This window comes from Myotis nattereri, assembly GCF_964212035.1.
Source record: "Myotis nattereri genome assembly, chromosome: 2".
Taxonomy (NCBI): domain Eukaryota; kingdom Metazoa; phylum Chordata; class Mammalia; order Chiroptera; family Vespertilionidae; genus Myotis; species Myotis nattereri.
The window spans coordinates 102,153,781-102,171,007 of record NC_138076.1 but is presented as its reverse complement, the minus strand read 5'-3'; the positions used below and the strand labels follow the sequence as shown (position 1 = coordinate 102,171,007).

Genomic DNA, 17,227 nt, shown 5'->3' with positions numbered 1-17,227 from the left:
ACAAAACACGAATGTATTCACAATACTGATAACCCCAATAGAAGTGACCACCACAGAAATTACTGGACAGAAAAAAGAGCAAAAATGATATTGAGGAGGTAAAAACTGGTAAAAGAGAAAAGAAAAAGAAGAAAAAGAAAAAAAAATATATATGGGGAGAAAATACCATAGAACAAACAGATAAACAAAAAAATGCAAACAACAAACACGCATAAAAGAGGGTGGGGCAGAATCTGTAGAGGCAGAGCTTATATACAGAAAATAAGGTTAAGGAATTGAATGAATATGGGGAGGACCTCAGTTCAGTATAGAGGAGGTAGAAAGAGGATGAGTGGATGAGAAGAAAAGAAAGAAAAAGAAAAAAGTTTTTAATAAAAAATAAAAATAAGATAATATAACAATTAAAAAATTAAAAATAGAATGAATAAAAATATTACAAAAAATAAAAAAACAAGAAAATCAAAGAAAATAAAGAAAAAATTTAAATAAAAGATTAAAAACAAAATAAAATAAAAGTAAAAATAAAAAATTAAAGATTAAAAAAAATAAATAAAGTAAAAATTAAAAAGTGAAGTGTCATTCATTTCAGTCGAGTATTAATGCCCCATACAGGCTGGTTTAAGATCCCACTCTTCTGTACTGTCTGTCACTTTTGTTTCCTATTAGATAGCTAGTACTTTGTAGAAGTTCCAAGTTCCTCTGTTTGTGTCTATCTCTACCACCTTGACTGTCAGCAGGCAGGACCAATCTGACCAGTTAGCCTGTCTGCCTGCTTTCAATATTAATCTCTTAAGCGGCTGTTTCTGACAGGGCTATAGTTAGGGAGGCTGCTGTAGTGCTCTCTGGGACTGAACAACCTCTCTTCAATCCAGTCCCTGAGGGCTCTTAAGGGCTATTCAGATTTTTTTTTTGTACCCTTCAGGATGTAGTCTGGGCGTGGCTGTATTGGTTGCCTGGAGACTGAAGAGAAGGGCTAGCTCTACAGGAAAAAATGGCTGCTTAGGTCCGGAGTATGAGGAATGTCCCAGTGCCGGTTGCCCGGTCACCTTTTCCTGACCTGCTCTTCTCCACAGCCTCTCCCTGAACTCTACAAGTCCGCACTTCCACCTGCACCTCAGCCACGGGTAAGTGTTTGTATTTGAAAGGTCCTATGTACTGGGTTTAGCAAATAAAATCAAAGACCAAAAAGAGGGGAAACAATCGCATGACTGAATTCCTCTCCCCCGTCTTCCCCTCCCCCTGGTACCATGCCGTTTGGGCAGTTATTCAGGCCCAAACCTGAATGGGGGTCTGGGCTCAGCCTTTAACGGCTGTGGACTTAGATCTAGAATCCCCTGCCACCAGCAGCCCTGTGAAGTTCCTTTCCACAGTCAGATGTTATGCTTGTTTCCAAGGGGCGCGGACTTGGTGCCGTGCAGCTTCCTTCCAATCCTCTTGGCTCAGAGGTCTCGCAACTCTCTCCAGCCCAGATCCCCGATCCTACCATTCTCCAGGTGTCCTTTGCCCTTCCTGGCTGCGAATTGTCTCACCAGCTGTGTCCACTTTGCTAATTCTGGGTGGATGTTATTCGATTTAGATGCTCTTTCTATCTGGTCTGGGATAAGGCTCAGGACATGTCTGCCTATTCGGCTGCCATTTTGTCATATTCTGAGTTCTTAGTGTCCAGCACTAAGCATGACCAAGGTAGACATCCAGGAAATGGCAAGTCTGGCTAAGCCCCATGAGCTCTTCAGGTCTGATTTGGGCACCTCCTTGAGAAGTCTTCTTCCCTGGCACACTGTTGTTTCCATGCCATCCACCATGAATCCCCACAGCTTTGAACTGTAGACTTAAAAATATTTGCAGAGTCTGGCCAGTGTGTCTCAGTTGGCTAAGCATGGTTCTGTGCACCAAAAAATTGCTGGTTTGATTCCCAGTCAGGGCACATACCCAAGGTTGTGGGGCCAATCCCTTGTTGAGGAGCATACATCTTTATGATCTTCCCCTTTAGGTGCTCCTCCTCTCCATGGTTACTGCACCTAGGTGGACCTCTTAGGCCCTAGACCAAATGGTTCCTGTACCACAGGAACCAGTCTTGATCCATCTCACTGTGGAATCACCTGGCAGTGCTTGGCATTAGAGTAGGAACAGGCAACATCTATAGAAGGCATCATAGCTAAGAGATGTACCCCTGGAGTAGACAAATCCTGCTTGGGATCCCAGCTCTGCTACTTGAGAGTACACTTGAGACCTTGGATAAATTTCTTTCTATTAGTTTGCTGGTCAGAAAAACGCTGGCTGAGAAGTCCAGAAATGAGGTTTGAAGTACCTGGTTGAGTTGTCAGGATAGCCATTTATACACTCAACCCAAGGGGAGGAGCAGAACAGGCCATTTAATACAAGGTATCTGGTACCTGAGCTCTGTAAGGAGAAGGTGAAGTTACAGTGGGTTTGTCCTTCTCTGCCCCATTCTAATGTCCTCCACCCCTAAGTCACCTAGAAAACAGAGCCTAACACAAGAATGACATACCAATATTATATTTGGTGGTGTAAACCCAAGGCAGTGAGAGGGAGAAAAGAAAAGCAAGGCAGGGAGAATGGGAGGCAATGCAAGGTAATATCAGGTGGGATCCTGCTTCATGACAAATCTTGAAGCACAGCAGGTGTGTTCACTGGCTACTTGGGACATCTCCCCATTGGGTGTATTATTTGGAGAAACAGTGTCTTGCAGCAATTCAAGGAAGGGAGGAAAGAAGAGGGAATTTATATGCCCTGGTCTTTCCCAACTCTCATTAGTCAAATGTTGCCCAAGAGGATTAACTCCCCCATGCTTCTGTGTTGCTAGTGCCTACTCAAAATGCCAGATCCCATGCCCTGCAGTGGGCCATTCCATCCAAGTCTTAAAGTGGTGGGAGGAGCCAAAAACCGGTTTGGCTCAGTGGATAGAGCATCGGCCTGCGGACTGAAAGGTCCCAGGTTCGATTCCGGTCAAGGGCATGTACCTGGGTTGCAGGCACATCCCCAGTGGGGGATGTGCAGGAGGCGGCTGATCGATGTTTCTCTCGTCAATGTTTCTGACTCTCTATCTCTCTCCCTTCCTCTCTGTCAAAAATCAATAAAATATATTTTAAAAAAAAAGAATATGAAACTGTTTTAAAAAAAAAAAAGTGGTGGGAGGAGACAAACTTTGGGCATGTGGCTGGTGAATTCTGGACAGAATCTGATTCAATACATAAGATGTGTCCCAAACAGTCTAATAGTATTTTTTTCACTTACCAGAAGACCTTTGCCAAGGTCTTATGGCCAGTAAGTGGTATGTTCAGGATTTGAACATAGCCTGGCTCTGGAAACTGTGGAAGACCAAAATAAAGATCTTGGATTTTTTGTAGCAGGCAAGGAGAGTCACTGAAGAGTTTCAAGTTGGAGAGTGACATAAAGAGCTTTTTAATAAAGCTCACAATCTTTACTTTGCTTCATCTTTCCATGTAGATAAACTCAGCAACAGTAAGTGGCCCCAAAGAGGTGATGACATCTATTTTTTGAAGAGTTCCTGATGGGGTCCAGCTAATATGGGCTTCATTCAACACTGCCTCATAATCTTTCTCAGTCTGCAAATAAGCTTATACCTACTAAAGAGACTAGCTGGTCAGAGTCAAGCAGGATCTGGGTAGAGAAGCCAAAATGAAGGGAAGAATAGACTGACTAAAGACCAGGAGCAGGAAGACCAGCCATCTTTTCATCGTTGGCCTGTGGATTGGGAGATCCTGGAATCCACAGATGAGTCTTTTGGTGTTGCCTGAGATGGTCAGATCTCATGAATTCTTGGCCGCATTGATCACATCTATGTGGCCTGTATCTGGCGTGTATCCACATATGTTGTCCAAGCTCATCAGAATGGAAGAAAGACCACGTAAAACCTTCCCACTCACATTTATAGGGCCTCTCAACTGTGTGTTTGCGTTGGTGACTCAGGAGGTGGGAGCGCTTGGTGTAAGCTTTTCTAAAGTTCTCATACTGGCAGCAGTGAGGCCTTGCAACTGGAGATCTGCTCCTGTGAGCCTTTCTGGGACCCTGCAATTCTGCTCTGCTCTTTGTGGAGAAGATATGGGCTGCTCAGATAGGAACAGGTCTTCCTGGGAGGCTGGCTGGCTAACAAGAGTTCAGGGATTTTAAAGTCAGCAATGATGAGGACCCATCTGAGGGCATTCCACAGTTGTGGGGATCTCTAGGTGGCAACATCTGAGCCAAAGAGGAGAGCCCTGCCTGGACCCCAGCAGATGGCAATAACATTTTAGGTGTCAAACGGTTTCTATTAGAATGGCCAGAATAATGCATTGTTGGTGTCCGAATGTGAAACGCTGTGACTGGTGGCCCATGGGGGGCATGCTTAGATTCCCACTGAAGGTCAGGACCACCCTTGGAATATTGGGCTCTCCAAAGGACATCATTTGGGACCCCTTGAAAATCATCATTCCTGTTTGAGAGGGTGACATTCTCTGACAGTAAATCATTTGGGAAGTGTTACAGGGTGTGGGACTGAGCCATGGAAGGGTTACAGAATGTTACAGAATGTGCTAAGGGGGGGAAATGAAACATGAGAAACTGAATGTGCTGGGAGGGGGGGACTGACGTATGTAGAGGGATTGTGTCAGGATATGGAGAAGGATTGTGTCAGGGTTAGGAATCATGAAAGAAAAATTGCTAGCTTGTCTTAGAAAAACAATATGTTATGATATGCTCCAGCCAGGTGTGACTCCGTTTACCTCCCCTTTGTGCTTATGAACTTTCTGTGAACTTCTAAGGTAACACTGTTTTGCTATAAAGGATCATACTGCACCCTTGATCTCTGCCACATGCTCCGAAGCTCCCAGATGGGGAGATAGGTGCTGTGGTCAGCTGGCCAGCTTAATAAAGGCTCTTAAACTTAAATTCTGAGTCGGTGGTCTATCTCGCTGAGCCAACCCATAACAGAAGGAGGGAAAGTCACTTGGGATCAAAAGTTCACATTATGCTCAAGGCAGTAACACACTAAACTGTGGCCCCATTTCATTTGCGTTCTGCCTGGGCTCCTGAGCAGAAACCTAGGGGATCTTCTCCAACTGTGGACCCTGAAGGATGTGTTGAATGCCTGATGTACCATGGTTCTAAGAGGTGTGCACTCCACTGCTTTTGGGAGATGGAGACATGTCCAAGATGCACATTGACTTCTCAATATTCCCTGCCATCTGGTGTGGAGCTGCCTGCCACTGGTTCAGCACCTCCTCCTCTTGCTCCATCTCAGCCTGGGATCCATGCACCATGGAACTATGTGCGAGTCCAGACCATGTCCGGACAGAGCTGAGCCCCGCTGCCTCAGCATCACAGGTTGAATGTTGATCTGTTTATTTATTTCTTTTTTTTTTTTTAAAAAGATTATGTTTTTATTGATTGTAGAGAGAGAGGAAGGGAGAGGGAGAAACACATAGATGAGAGAAACATCAGTTGACTGTCTCCTGCATGCCCCCTACTGGGAATTGAGCCCACAACCCAGGTATGTGCCCTGACCAGGAATTGAACCAGCATCCTCTTGGTGCATGAGATGATGCTCAACCAACTGAGCCACACTGGCTAGGGCTCTTTTGTTTCTTGAGGTAGACCTGTATTTCTATGAATTTCCCTCTTAGAACTGCTTTGGCTGTGTCCCATAGATTTTTGGGGTGTTGTATTTTCATTATTTGTCTAAATGTATCTTTTGGTTTCTTTCTTGATTTCATTGTTAACACATTATTTTTTAGTAGCAATTTATTTAGCCTCATGTATTTTCTTGTATTTTTCATTTTTCTTCTTGTAATTGATTTCTAGTTTCATACCATTGTGGTCAGAGTAGATACTTGATAGGATTTCAGTCTTTTTAAGTTTGTTGAGAATTACCTCCTTGGTTATGCTTATTCCTAGGTATTGTATCTTATTTATTTATCTAATCCTTACCCGAGTATACCTTTTCTCCCATTGATCTTTAGAGAGAGTGGAAGGGAGGGGAAGAGACACACAGAGAGAAACATCAATGTGAAAGAGACACATCAATTGGTTGCCTACCATTTGCACCTCAGCTGGCCAGGGCCAGTGATCGAGCCTCAATCAAGGTACATGCCCTTGACTGGAATTGAACCTAGGACCCTTCAATCCACAGGCTGACACTCTGTCCACTGAGCCAAACTGGCTAGGGCATCAATGGTGCTTTTAAAGTCCCCTACTATCACTGTATTACTGTTGATCCCTCCCTTTATGTCCATCAATATTTGCTTTATATCTTTAGGTGCTCCTGCATTGGTTGCGTAAATGTTTACAAGGTTATGTCCTCTTCTTGGATCGATCCCTTTTTCATTATAAAATGCCCTTCTCTATTACTTTTATAGCCTCCTTTTAAAGTCTATTTTGTCTGATATAAGTATTGCTACCCTAGCTTTCTTTTTTGCATCTCCATTTACATGAAAATTCTTTTCCGGTCCCTTTACTTTCAGTCCCTTTACTTTCAGTGTGTATCTTTTGATTTGTAGTGGGTCTCTTGGTAGGCAGCATATGTATGGGTCTTGTTCTATTAGCCATTTAGCCAACCCATTTCTTTTTATTGGAGCATTTAATTCATTTAATCCAAATGAAATTGTCATTCTTTCTTTTTTTTTAAATGTAATTTTTTATTTTTCAATTACAGTTGATGTACAATACTATATTCATTTCAGGTGCACAACCCAGTGATTAGACATATAGCTTTTTTTTTTTTAATCCTCACCTGAGTATAGATTTTTATTGCTTTTTACAGAGAGGAAAAGAGAGAGAGAGAGAGAGAGAGAGAGAGAGAGAGAGAGAGAGAAAAGGAGAAACATTGATTAGTTGCCTTCTGTATGTGCCTGATCAAACATGCAACCTAGGTATATGCCAGGCATGGGAATCAAACCCACAATCTTTTGGTGTATAGGATAATGCTCCAACCAACTGTCCAAGGCCTAATTTGTAGAAATAATTTATTTTTTAAAATTTATTTTTATTGTTGAGAGTATTACAGATGTCCCATATTTATCCCACCTTTCCCCCCTCCACCCGACTCCCATCCCCCCCCCCCCCCCGGCCTCCACTGCTCTATTGTCTGTATCCATGGGCTATGCATACATGCATATAAATTCTTTGGTTAATCTCTTCCTACCCTCCTTTGTCCCCCCCCCCCTTCTCTCTGAGGTCTGTCAGTCTGTTCCATGTTTCTATATCTCTAGACCTATTTTGCTCATCTAAAATAAGTGAGATCATGTTATATTTTTCATTCTCTGACTGGCTTATTTCACTTAGCATAATAATAACAGAGCATCCATGCTGTCTCAAAGGGTAAGAGATTTTTCTTTTTTACAGCTGCAAGGTATTCCACTGTGTAAATGTACCACAGCTTTTTTACCCACTCATCTACTGATAGGCACTTGGGCTGTTTCCAGATCTTAGCTATTGTAAAAAATATTGCTATGAATATAGGGTGCATAAATTATTTCTGATTGGTGTTTCAGGCTTCTTAGGATATATTTCCAGAAGTGGGGGTTGCTGGGTCAAATAGCAATTCCATTTTTAATATCTTGAGAAATTTCCATACTGTTTTCCACAGTGGCTGCACCAGTATGCATTACATCAACAGTGCATGAGGTTTCCCTTTTTCCCACATCCTCACCAGCACTTGTTGTTTGTTGATTTATTGAAGATAGCCATTCTGGCAGGTGTGAAGTGGTACCTCACTGTAGTTTTAATTTGAATCTCTCTAATGATTAGTGACATTGAGCATTTTTTCATATGTCTATTGGCCATCTGTATGTCCTCTTTGGAGCAGTGTCTATTCAGGTCCTTTGCCCATTTTTTGATTGGATTGTTTGTCTTCCTTTTGTTGAGTTATATGATTTCTTTATATATTTTAGAAATTAGCCCCTTATCAGATGTAGCATTGGTGAATATGTTCTCCCATACAGTGGGTTCCCTTTTCATTTTGAAGATGGTTTCTTCTGCTGTACAGAAGCTTTGTAGTTCATTTTTTTCTTTGTTTCTCCTGCCCTAGGAGATGTATTGGTGAAAATTATACTTTGTGAGATGTCTGAGATTTTACTGCCTATGTTTTCTTCTAGGATTTTTATGGTTTTTGTAACTTACATTTATGTCTTTTATCTATTTTGAGTACATTCTTGTGTATGGTGAAAGTTGGTGGTCTAGTTTAATTTTTTTTTTTGCATGTATCTTTATAATTTTCCCTACACCATTTAATTGAAGAGACTGCCTTTACTCCATTGTATTCTCTTACTTTCTTTATCAAATACTAGAGCAGTGATGGCGAATCTATGATATGCTAGTCAGAGGTGACACGTGAACTCATTTTTTTGGTTGATTTTTCTTTGTTAAGTGGCATTTAAATATATAAAATAAATATCAAAAATATAAATATTTGTTTTACTATGGTTGCAAATATCAAAACATTTGTATATGTGACACGGCACCAGAGTTAAGTTAGGGTTTTTCAAAATGCTGACACGCTGAGCTCAAAAGCTTCGCCATCACTGTACCAGAGGCCTGGTGTACAAAATTCGTGCACTGAGGGGTGTCCCTCAGCCCAGCCTACACCCTCTCCAATCTGGGACCCCTCGGGGGATGTCAGAATGCCTATTGGCAGTCAGGATAGGGCCTAAACCAGCGGTCAGACATGCCTCTCACAATCCGGGACTGCTGGCTCCTAACCACTTGCCTGCTTGCCTGATTGCCCCTAACAGCTTCTGCCTGCCAGCCTGATCGCTCCCTAACTGCTCCCCTGCAGGCCTGATTATGCCTAACTGCCCCCTTGCAGGCCTGGTTGCCCCCAACTGCCCTCCCCTGCCATCCATCTTTTGGCAGCCATCTTTGTTGAGGCCCTCTTGTGGTGACCATCTTGTGATGACATGGGGGCGGCCATCTTGTGATGATGTGAGGGTGTGAAGGTGCAAGGGCCACCTAGGCTTTTATTAGCAGATTAATTGACTATACTGATATGGGTCATGACAAGAGAAAAGGCCAATTCACAATACTAAAACAAATGATTCAACAAGAAACTATAACCCTTGTAATCACATATGGACCCAATATAGGAGCATACAAGTACATGAAAAACTCTTGATGGACTTTAAGGGAGAGATTAACAGCAATACATTCACAGTAGGGGACTTTAACACCCCACTGACATCACGGGATAGATCTTCTAGACAAAAAATTAACAAGGAAACATAGGCCTTAAATGGATCACTTAGATCATATGGATCTAACGGATATTTACAGGACATTTCACACCAAAGCAACAGAATATTCATTCTTCTCAAGTGCACATGGACCATTCTCAAAGATAGACCACATGTAGGGTACAAAATAAGTCTATGCAAAATCAAGAAGACTGATATAATACCAAGCATCTTCTTGTATCACAATGGCATGAAGTTAGAAATCAATGACAATAATAAAAAATTCCTCAAAAACATGGAGGCTAAATAGCATGTTATTAAACAATGATAGGTGGTCAATGAGATCAAGCAAAAAAATAAAATAAAATAAAAATAAAAACATCCTGGAAACAAATGAATTGAACATACAACCACATAAAATCTATGGGACATGGCAAAAGCAGTCCTGAGAGGGAAGGTAATAGCACTACAGGCCTATTTCAAGAAACAAGAAAAATAACTAGTAACCTATCTATCCCTACAACTAGATAAATTATAAAGAGAACAGCAAGAAAAGCCCAGAGGAAGTAGAAGGAAGGACATAATAAAGATCAGAGTGGAAATAAATTTCATAGAAACTAAAAAAAAAGACAAGAAAAAGTACAAAAGATCAATAAATCCAAAATCTGGTTCTTGATCAATAAATCCAAAAGCTGGTTCTTTGAAAAGATAAATAAGATTGATGAACCCCTAGCCAGACTCATCAAGAAAGAAAGATGACCCAAATAAGTAAAATCAGAAACGAAAGAGGCAATATAACAAAATGGACACCACAGAAATACAAGGATTGTAAGCAAATACTATGAATGAATAATTGCCAACAAACTGGACAACCTGGGAAAAATTCCTAGAAAAATACAATCTTCCAACACTCAATCATGAAGAATCAGAAATCTGAGTAGGCTAATAACTATTGATGAAATTGAAGCAGTAATTAAAAAATTTCCAGCAAGCAAAAGTCCTGGACCATATGGACTTACAGGTGAATATTATCAAACATTCAAAAAAGAACTAACACCTACGTTCCTCAAACTATTACAAAAAATACAATAGGAAGGAACACCTCCAAGATCTTTTTATGAAGCCAGCATTATCATAATTCCAAAACCAGGTAAAGACAGAAAATTACAAGCTAATATCTTTGATGAACACAGGTGCTAAAATTCTCAACAAAATATTAGCAAATCAAATCCAGCAATATTTTAAAAAGATCATACACCATGATCAAGTGGGTTTTATTCCAGGGATGCAAGGCTGGTATAATAGTCACAAATCAATAAATGAGATACATCACATAAAGAAATTCTATATATATAAAAGGCTAATATGCAAAGTGTCCCCCCAGGAGTTTGACTGGGAGACTGGGAGTGCAGAACATGGTGGGTGACCAGCGGTAGTGGCAGGGCACTGAGGGAGTGAGGGAAGGAGGAGGCGGGGAGGTGGGGAGGCAGGGGAAACTGCGATGGCAGTGCACAGGTGGCAAGGGAAGGAGGTTGGGGGTGGGGACTGTGTGGTGGTGGTACACAGGCGGGCAGCAAGGGAAGGAGAAGGTGGAGAGGTGGGAAGGTGGGGAGGCGGGGAATCTGATCGGCCCTGATTGCTGGCCAGGCCTAGGAACCCTACCCGTGCATGAATTTTGTGCACGAACCTCTAGTGAAAGATAAAAACCACATGATTATATCAATAGATGCAGAAAAAGCATTCGATAAAATTCAGCACTTTTTTTTTTAATAAAAACTCAGTAAAGTTGGAAAAGAGGGATCATACCACAACATAAGAAAGGCCATATATGACAAATCTACAGCCAACATAATACTCAAAGGGTCAAAAATAAAAGGGTTTCCCTTAAGAACAAGAACAAGAACAAGACAAAAATGTCTGCTTTCACCACTTTTATTCAACATAGTACTGGAAGTCCTAGCCAGAGCAATCAGACAAAAGATAAAAGGTACCCAAATTGGAAAGGAGGAAGTAAAACTGTCATGATTTGCAGATCACATGACATTGTACATAGAAAACCCTAGATTCCACTAGGAAACTACTAGACTTAGTAAGTGAATGCGGCAAGGTAGCAGGATACAAAATTGATGGCATTTTTATACACCAATAATGAACTCTCGGAAAGAGAAACTAAAAAAGCAATTCCATTTACCATTGCAACAACAACAACAAATAAAATAACTAGGAATAAACTTAACCAAGGAGGTAAAAGACCTGTACTTGGAAAACTATAGAACATTGAAAAAAGAAATAGAGGAAGATGCAAACATATGTAAGTATATACCATGTTCATGGATTGGAATAATTAACATTATTGAAAGGTCTATACTACCCAAAGCAATCTATAGATTCAACACAATCCCTATTAAAATATCAACAACATACTTCACAGTACTAGAACAAATACTCCAAAACTTTATATGGATAACTACAGACATACTGAGAAAGAAGAAGGAAGTTGGAGGGATCACAATACCAGATATCAAACTATACTACAAAGCCATTATAACCAAAACAGCCTGGCACTGGCACAAGAAAAGACATATAGACCAATGGATCAGAACAGAGACCCTTAGAAATTGACCCATATAATTACAGTCAGTTAACATTTGAGGGAGAACCAAGATGGCGGCATAGGTTAACGCCGGAGTTTGCTGCCTTGAACAACTACTTCAAAAGTGAAACTAAAAGACGGAACGGACATCACCCAGAACCACAGGAACACTGGCTGAGTGGAAGTCCTACAACTAGGAGGAAAGAGAAACGCATACAGACACTCAGAGGAGGCGCAGTGCTGAAGTCAAATTCTGAGGTGCGGAGTGCGTGGAGCGGGCTGGCGGCGGAGGGCGCGGTTGGCGTTTTCAATCAGGAGGGAGTTGCAGACTCTGAGCTCCAGATACGGGCGAGTCTTTAGGGACCCAGACTCAAACGGGAGAAGTGGGACTGTCTGGCTTCGGTCAGAGCGAGTGCAGCTTTCTCTCCGAGGTTTGCAGCGGTTGCTGGGACTCAGAGAGGCAGAGCCCCTGGGGACAGGACTGAGAGCCGCCATAACTGCTCTCTCTGGCCCACCCTGTTGATCCTGTGCGACCCGCCCCGCCCAAGCCCTGCACAGAGGCACTTGCCGGATAGCCTCAGGCAAAGGCTAGATTAGCACCTCCCTAGAGGACAGAAGTTCTCTCACTGCAGACACAGCTGATTCTCACAGCCACTTGGCCTGGAGGTCAAACCCTCCCTGGTATTAGCTACAACAATCAAGGCTTAACTACAAGACTGCGCACAAAGACCACTAGGGGGTGCACCAAGAAAGCATAACAAAATGCGGAGACAAAGAAACAGGACAAAATTGTCAATGGAAGATCTAGAGTTCAGAACCACACTTTTAAGGTCTCTCAAGAACTGTTTAGAAGCCGCCGATAAACTTAATGAGATCTACAAGAAAACTAATGAGACCCTCGATGTTATGATGGGGAACCAACTAGAAATTAAGCATACACAGACTGAAATAACGAATATTATACAAACTCCCGACAGCAGACCAGAGGAGCGCAAGAATCAAGTCAATGATTTGAAATGCGAGGAAGCAAAAAACACCCAACTGGAGGGCGGAATGAAAAAAGAATCCAAAAATGCGAGGATAGTGTAAGGAGCCTCTGGGACAGCTTCAAGCGTACCAACATCAGAATTATAGGGGTGCCAGAAGATGAGAGAGAGCAAGATATTGAAAACCTATTTGAAGAAATAATGACAGAAAACTTCCCCCACCTGGTGAAAGAAATAGACTTACAAGTCCAGGAAGCGCAGAGAACCCCAAACAAAAGGAATCCAAAGAGGACCACACCAAGACACATCATAATTAAAATGCCAAGAGCAAAAGACAAAGAGAGAATCTTAAAAGCAGCAAGAGAAAGAAACTCAGTTACCTACAGGGGAATACCCTTACGACTGTCAGCTGATTTCTCAACAGAAACTTTGCAAGCCAGAAGGGAGTGGCAAGAAATATTCAAAGTGATGAATACCAAGAACCTACAACCAAGATTACTTTATCCAGCAAAGCTATCATTCAGAATTGAAGGTCAGATAAAGAGCTTCACAGATAAGGAAAAGCTAAAGGAGTTCATCACCACCAAACCAGTCTTATATGAAATGCTGAAAGGTATCCTTTAAGAAGAGGAAGAGGAAGAAAAAGGTAAAGATACAAATTATGAACAACAAATATGCATCTATCAACAAGTGAATCTAAGAAGCAAGTGAATAAATAATCTGATGAACAGAATGAACTGGTGATTATAATAGAATCAGGGACATAGAAAGGGAATGGACTGACTATTCTTGGGGGGGGGAAGGGGTGTGGGAGATGCAGGAAGAGACTGGACAAAAATCATGCACCTATGGATGAGGACAGTGGGTGGGGAGTGAGGGCGGAGGGTGGGGCGGGAACTGGGAGGAGGGGAGTTATGGGGAGAAAAAAGAGGAACAAATGTAATAATCTGAACAATAAAGATTTAATTAAAAAAAACATTTGACAAAGGAGGCAAGAACATACAATGGAATAAAGACACTCTCTTCAACAAATGGTGATGGGAAGACTAAACAGACACATGCAAAAAGATGAAACTAGACCACCAACTTACACCATAAACAAAAATAAACTCAAGATAGATAAAATACTTAAATTTAAGGTATGTCACCATAGAAATATTAGAGAAGAACATAGGCAGTAAAAATGTCAGACATCTCACATAGCAATGTTTATGGATGCATCTCCTAGGGCAGTGGTAGGCAAACTGTGGCTCGCGAGCCACATGCAGCTCTTTGGCCCCTTGAGTGTGGCTCTTCCACAAAATACCACATGTGGGCGCGCATGTACAGTGCGATTGAAACTTCGTGGCCCATGCACAGATGTCGATATTTTGTGGAAGAGCCACACTCAAGGGGCCAAAGAGCCGCATGTGGCTCGTGAGCCACAGTTTGCCGACCACTGTCCTAGGGCAAAGGAAACTAAAGGAGAAAATAAACAAATAGGACTACATCAAAATAAAAAGCTTCTGCAGCATCAGAATGAAAAGGGAACCAACATTTTTGCCAATGATACTTCTGATAAGGAGTCAATATCCAAAATATATAAAGTACTCATATCACTTAACAAAAGGAAGACAAACAATGTAATTAAAAAATGGGCAGAAGACCTAAATAGACATTTATCCAAAGAGGACATACAAATGGCAAGAGACATATGAAAAAATACTCAAGCTCCCTAATCATCAGAGAGGCAAATTAAAATCCCAAGGAGATATCACCTCACACCTGTCAGAATGACTATTATTAAAATATCAACAAACAAGTGTTGGCGAGGATGTGGAGACAAGGGAACTCTAGTTCACTGCTGGTGGGAATGCAGATTGGTACAGTCACTATGGAAAACAGTATGGAATTTCCTCAAAATATTAAAAATGGAACTTCCTTTTGACCCAGCATTCCCAATTCTGGAAATATATCCTAAAAACCCAAAACTCCAATCAGAAACAATATATACACCCTTATGCTCATAGCAGCATTATTTACAATAGCTAAGATTTGGAAATAGCTCAATTGTCTATCAGTAGATGAATGGATAAAAAAGCGGTGGGACATTTAAGCTTTAAAATACTAGGCAGCTGTAAAAATGAGGAATCTCTTACTCTTTGGGACAGCATGGATGGACCTGGAAAATATTATGTGCAGTGAAATAAGCCAATCTGAGAAAGACAAATATAACATGATCTCACTTATTTGTGCAATCTAATGAACAGAATGAATTGACCAACAAAATAAGACCCGAAACATGGAGGCATGGAACAGACTTAACAACCTCAATGTGGGATTGGGGGGACGAGAAGAAGTAAACCAAATAACAGATATACTTATAAGCATAGCCCATGGACATGAAAAACAGGGTAATGAAGACCTGGGGTGGGGAGGTTTAGGGGCTGGGAGGAGGGGTGTGAAGTGGGGAAAATGGGAGATATCTGTAATATTATCAACAATCCTATCTAATAAAAGAGAAACATGGTAATTAGCGTACAACCACTACCCTTCCCATTGGCTAATCAGGGCGATATGCAAATTAACTGCCAGCCAAGATGGCGGTTAATTTGAATACATAGTAGCAATGCTGGGAGGCGAAAGGGATGGGAAACCCAGCCGGCAGGCAAGAGGTGGGGAGCAGGCAAAGACAGCCGGTGATCAGTGATTGCATTGTGGATTGGAGGCAGAGAGAGCTGCTTCCCCGTGATTGCCATAGTGATCAGGGGCAGAGAGAGCCCCAGCCAGGCCAGCCGGCACCCGGACCCCCCGGGCTGTGGGTGCCGGCTGGCCTGCTACCCCGTGATCGCCATGGCCATTGGGGGCAGAGAGAGCCCCAGCCAGGCCAGCCGGCACCTCCCAACCCCCGGGGCTGTTGGTGCTGGCTGGCCTGCTACCCAGTGATCGCCATGGCGATCGGGGGCAGAGAGAGCCCCGGCCTGCTACCCGGTGATTGCCATGGCGATCGGGGGCAGAGAGAGCCCCGGTGCAGGCCAGCCGGCACCCCTGGATCCTCCCAGGCGTGGGTGCCGGCTGGCCTGCTACCCTGTGATCGCTGTGGAAAAAAGACCTTCAAGGCCTGTCCAAGGAAGGTTTGCATTTAAAACTAAGTGGGGTGGTCCAGAACTGCGCGGCACTGACAACCAGGGCAGTCTCTGCGTCAGTGGCACATCTGCAGCTTGAAGTGTGGGGGGTGAGGGTCATGCAAGCCAGAGGCTTTGGCTGCAATGGTCAGATAATTTCAGCTCCAAGGCAGGCGCAATCAGGGAAGCCATGGGGACCTTCACAAAAAAGGAGAAGGCTGAAGAGGAAGGATACTTCCCAGAGCGGATTAAAGAACAGCTGGCAGCCTTGAAGAAACAATATGAAGAAGAGATCACTCATCATAAAAAGGAGCTTGAGCGTCTGCAGAAAGAAATTGAGCAGCACAAGCAGAACATCAAGAAACTGAAAGATCATGATACTGCGGCAGTGTCAGGGTGAGGGGACAGCCATATTTGTCAGTGGGGACAGCCATATTTGTCAGTGCGCCGGAGCTGTCAACAACAAAAAGTGTGCGGGAGCTGGGCAGGCGCACAGACAGGCACACAGACCCCAGGCCCACCTCGCCACCGCCTGGCCTCACCACCACCGCTGCGATGCCCTCTCATGGGGCCTGCGCTCCACAGCGGGAGGCGGGGGGGCTGTGGGGGGGGGGATGTCTTACAAACCAAACTTGACCATGCACATGCCCGCCACCTCCATCAAGGCCTCTGGGAGCGTTCACCCTCCTTCCACCAGCATGGCAACGTCTTCCCAGTACGCCAGCTGCTGAGTGACTAGGACCACCATCTCTAACACGCAGGGAACAGAGAACAGCCAGGTGCCCCAGAGCAAATATGCTGAGCTGCTGGTCATCATTGAAGAACTAGGGAAGGAGATCTGACTCACATAAGCGGGCAGCAAGAGCGCGATGGAGAGACTGAAACGAGGCATCATCCACATGACAAGGCTGGTTCGGGAGTGCTTGGACAAGATGGAACGGAACACCAGGTCCTAGCCCCTAAGTCAGCATGAAAGGCTTTCCCTCTTCTTCCAAGAAGTGACAGCTCATGCTTGCACCCCCTTCAGATGAAACTTGGTTTCAAAATGGTAACAGCTTGCTTTCTCCTCCCCGTGCCCCTCCCATGGTTCATCAGGCTCTGAACCTCCCATCGCTGAGATGGAGAAGAGATTTTTGCAGTTATTAGATTTACATATTAGTTAGGAACTACCGAGGGCATTTTGTTTTTTTAAGCATTGATTTACATGATGCATGTCAGTTACCTATCACAGCAAACTGTAGTTGGCCCCCCAGATACGTGTTTCTCTTCTGGATACATTTCTGTTACTCACATGGTTCTTTTATGTTTCTCTTCTGAGCTGATCCAACTCTGAGGGTTTGTTTCAGTGAGTCCTGAGGC

At 43.1% G+C, this 17,227-nt stretch overlaps 2 pseudogenes across 2 annotated transcripts; one reads left to right on the top strand and one right to left on the bottom strand.

Moving 5' to 3' along the window:
- Nucleotides 1-3,681: 3,681 nt before the first annotated feature.
- LOC308513792 (Krueppel-like factor 17) lies at nt 3,682-5,378 on the bottom strand (annotated as a pseudogene). Its single transcript has 4 exons — nt 4,985-5,378; nt 4,546-4,553; nt 4,345-4,515; nt 3,682-4,128 (listed from the first exon to the last, which is right to left on the bottom strand). The product of its transcript is annotated as a Krueppel-like factor 17 (transcript).
- An 11,104-nt stretch (nt 5,379-16,482) lies between these two features.
- Nucleotides 16,483-16,824, top strand: LOC308514721 (cyclin-dependent kinase 2-associated protein 1-like; annotated as a pseudogene). The gene has a single exon. The product of its transcript is annotated as a cyclin-dependent kinase 2-associated protein 1-like (transcript).
- The last annotated feature ends 403 nt before the right edge of the window (nt 16,825-17,227 follow it).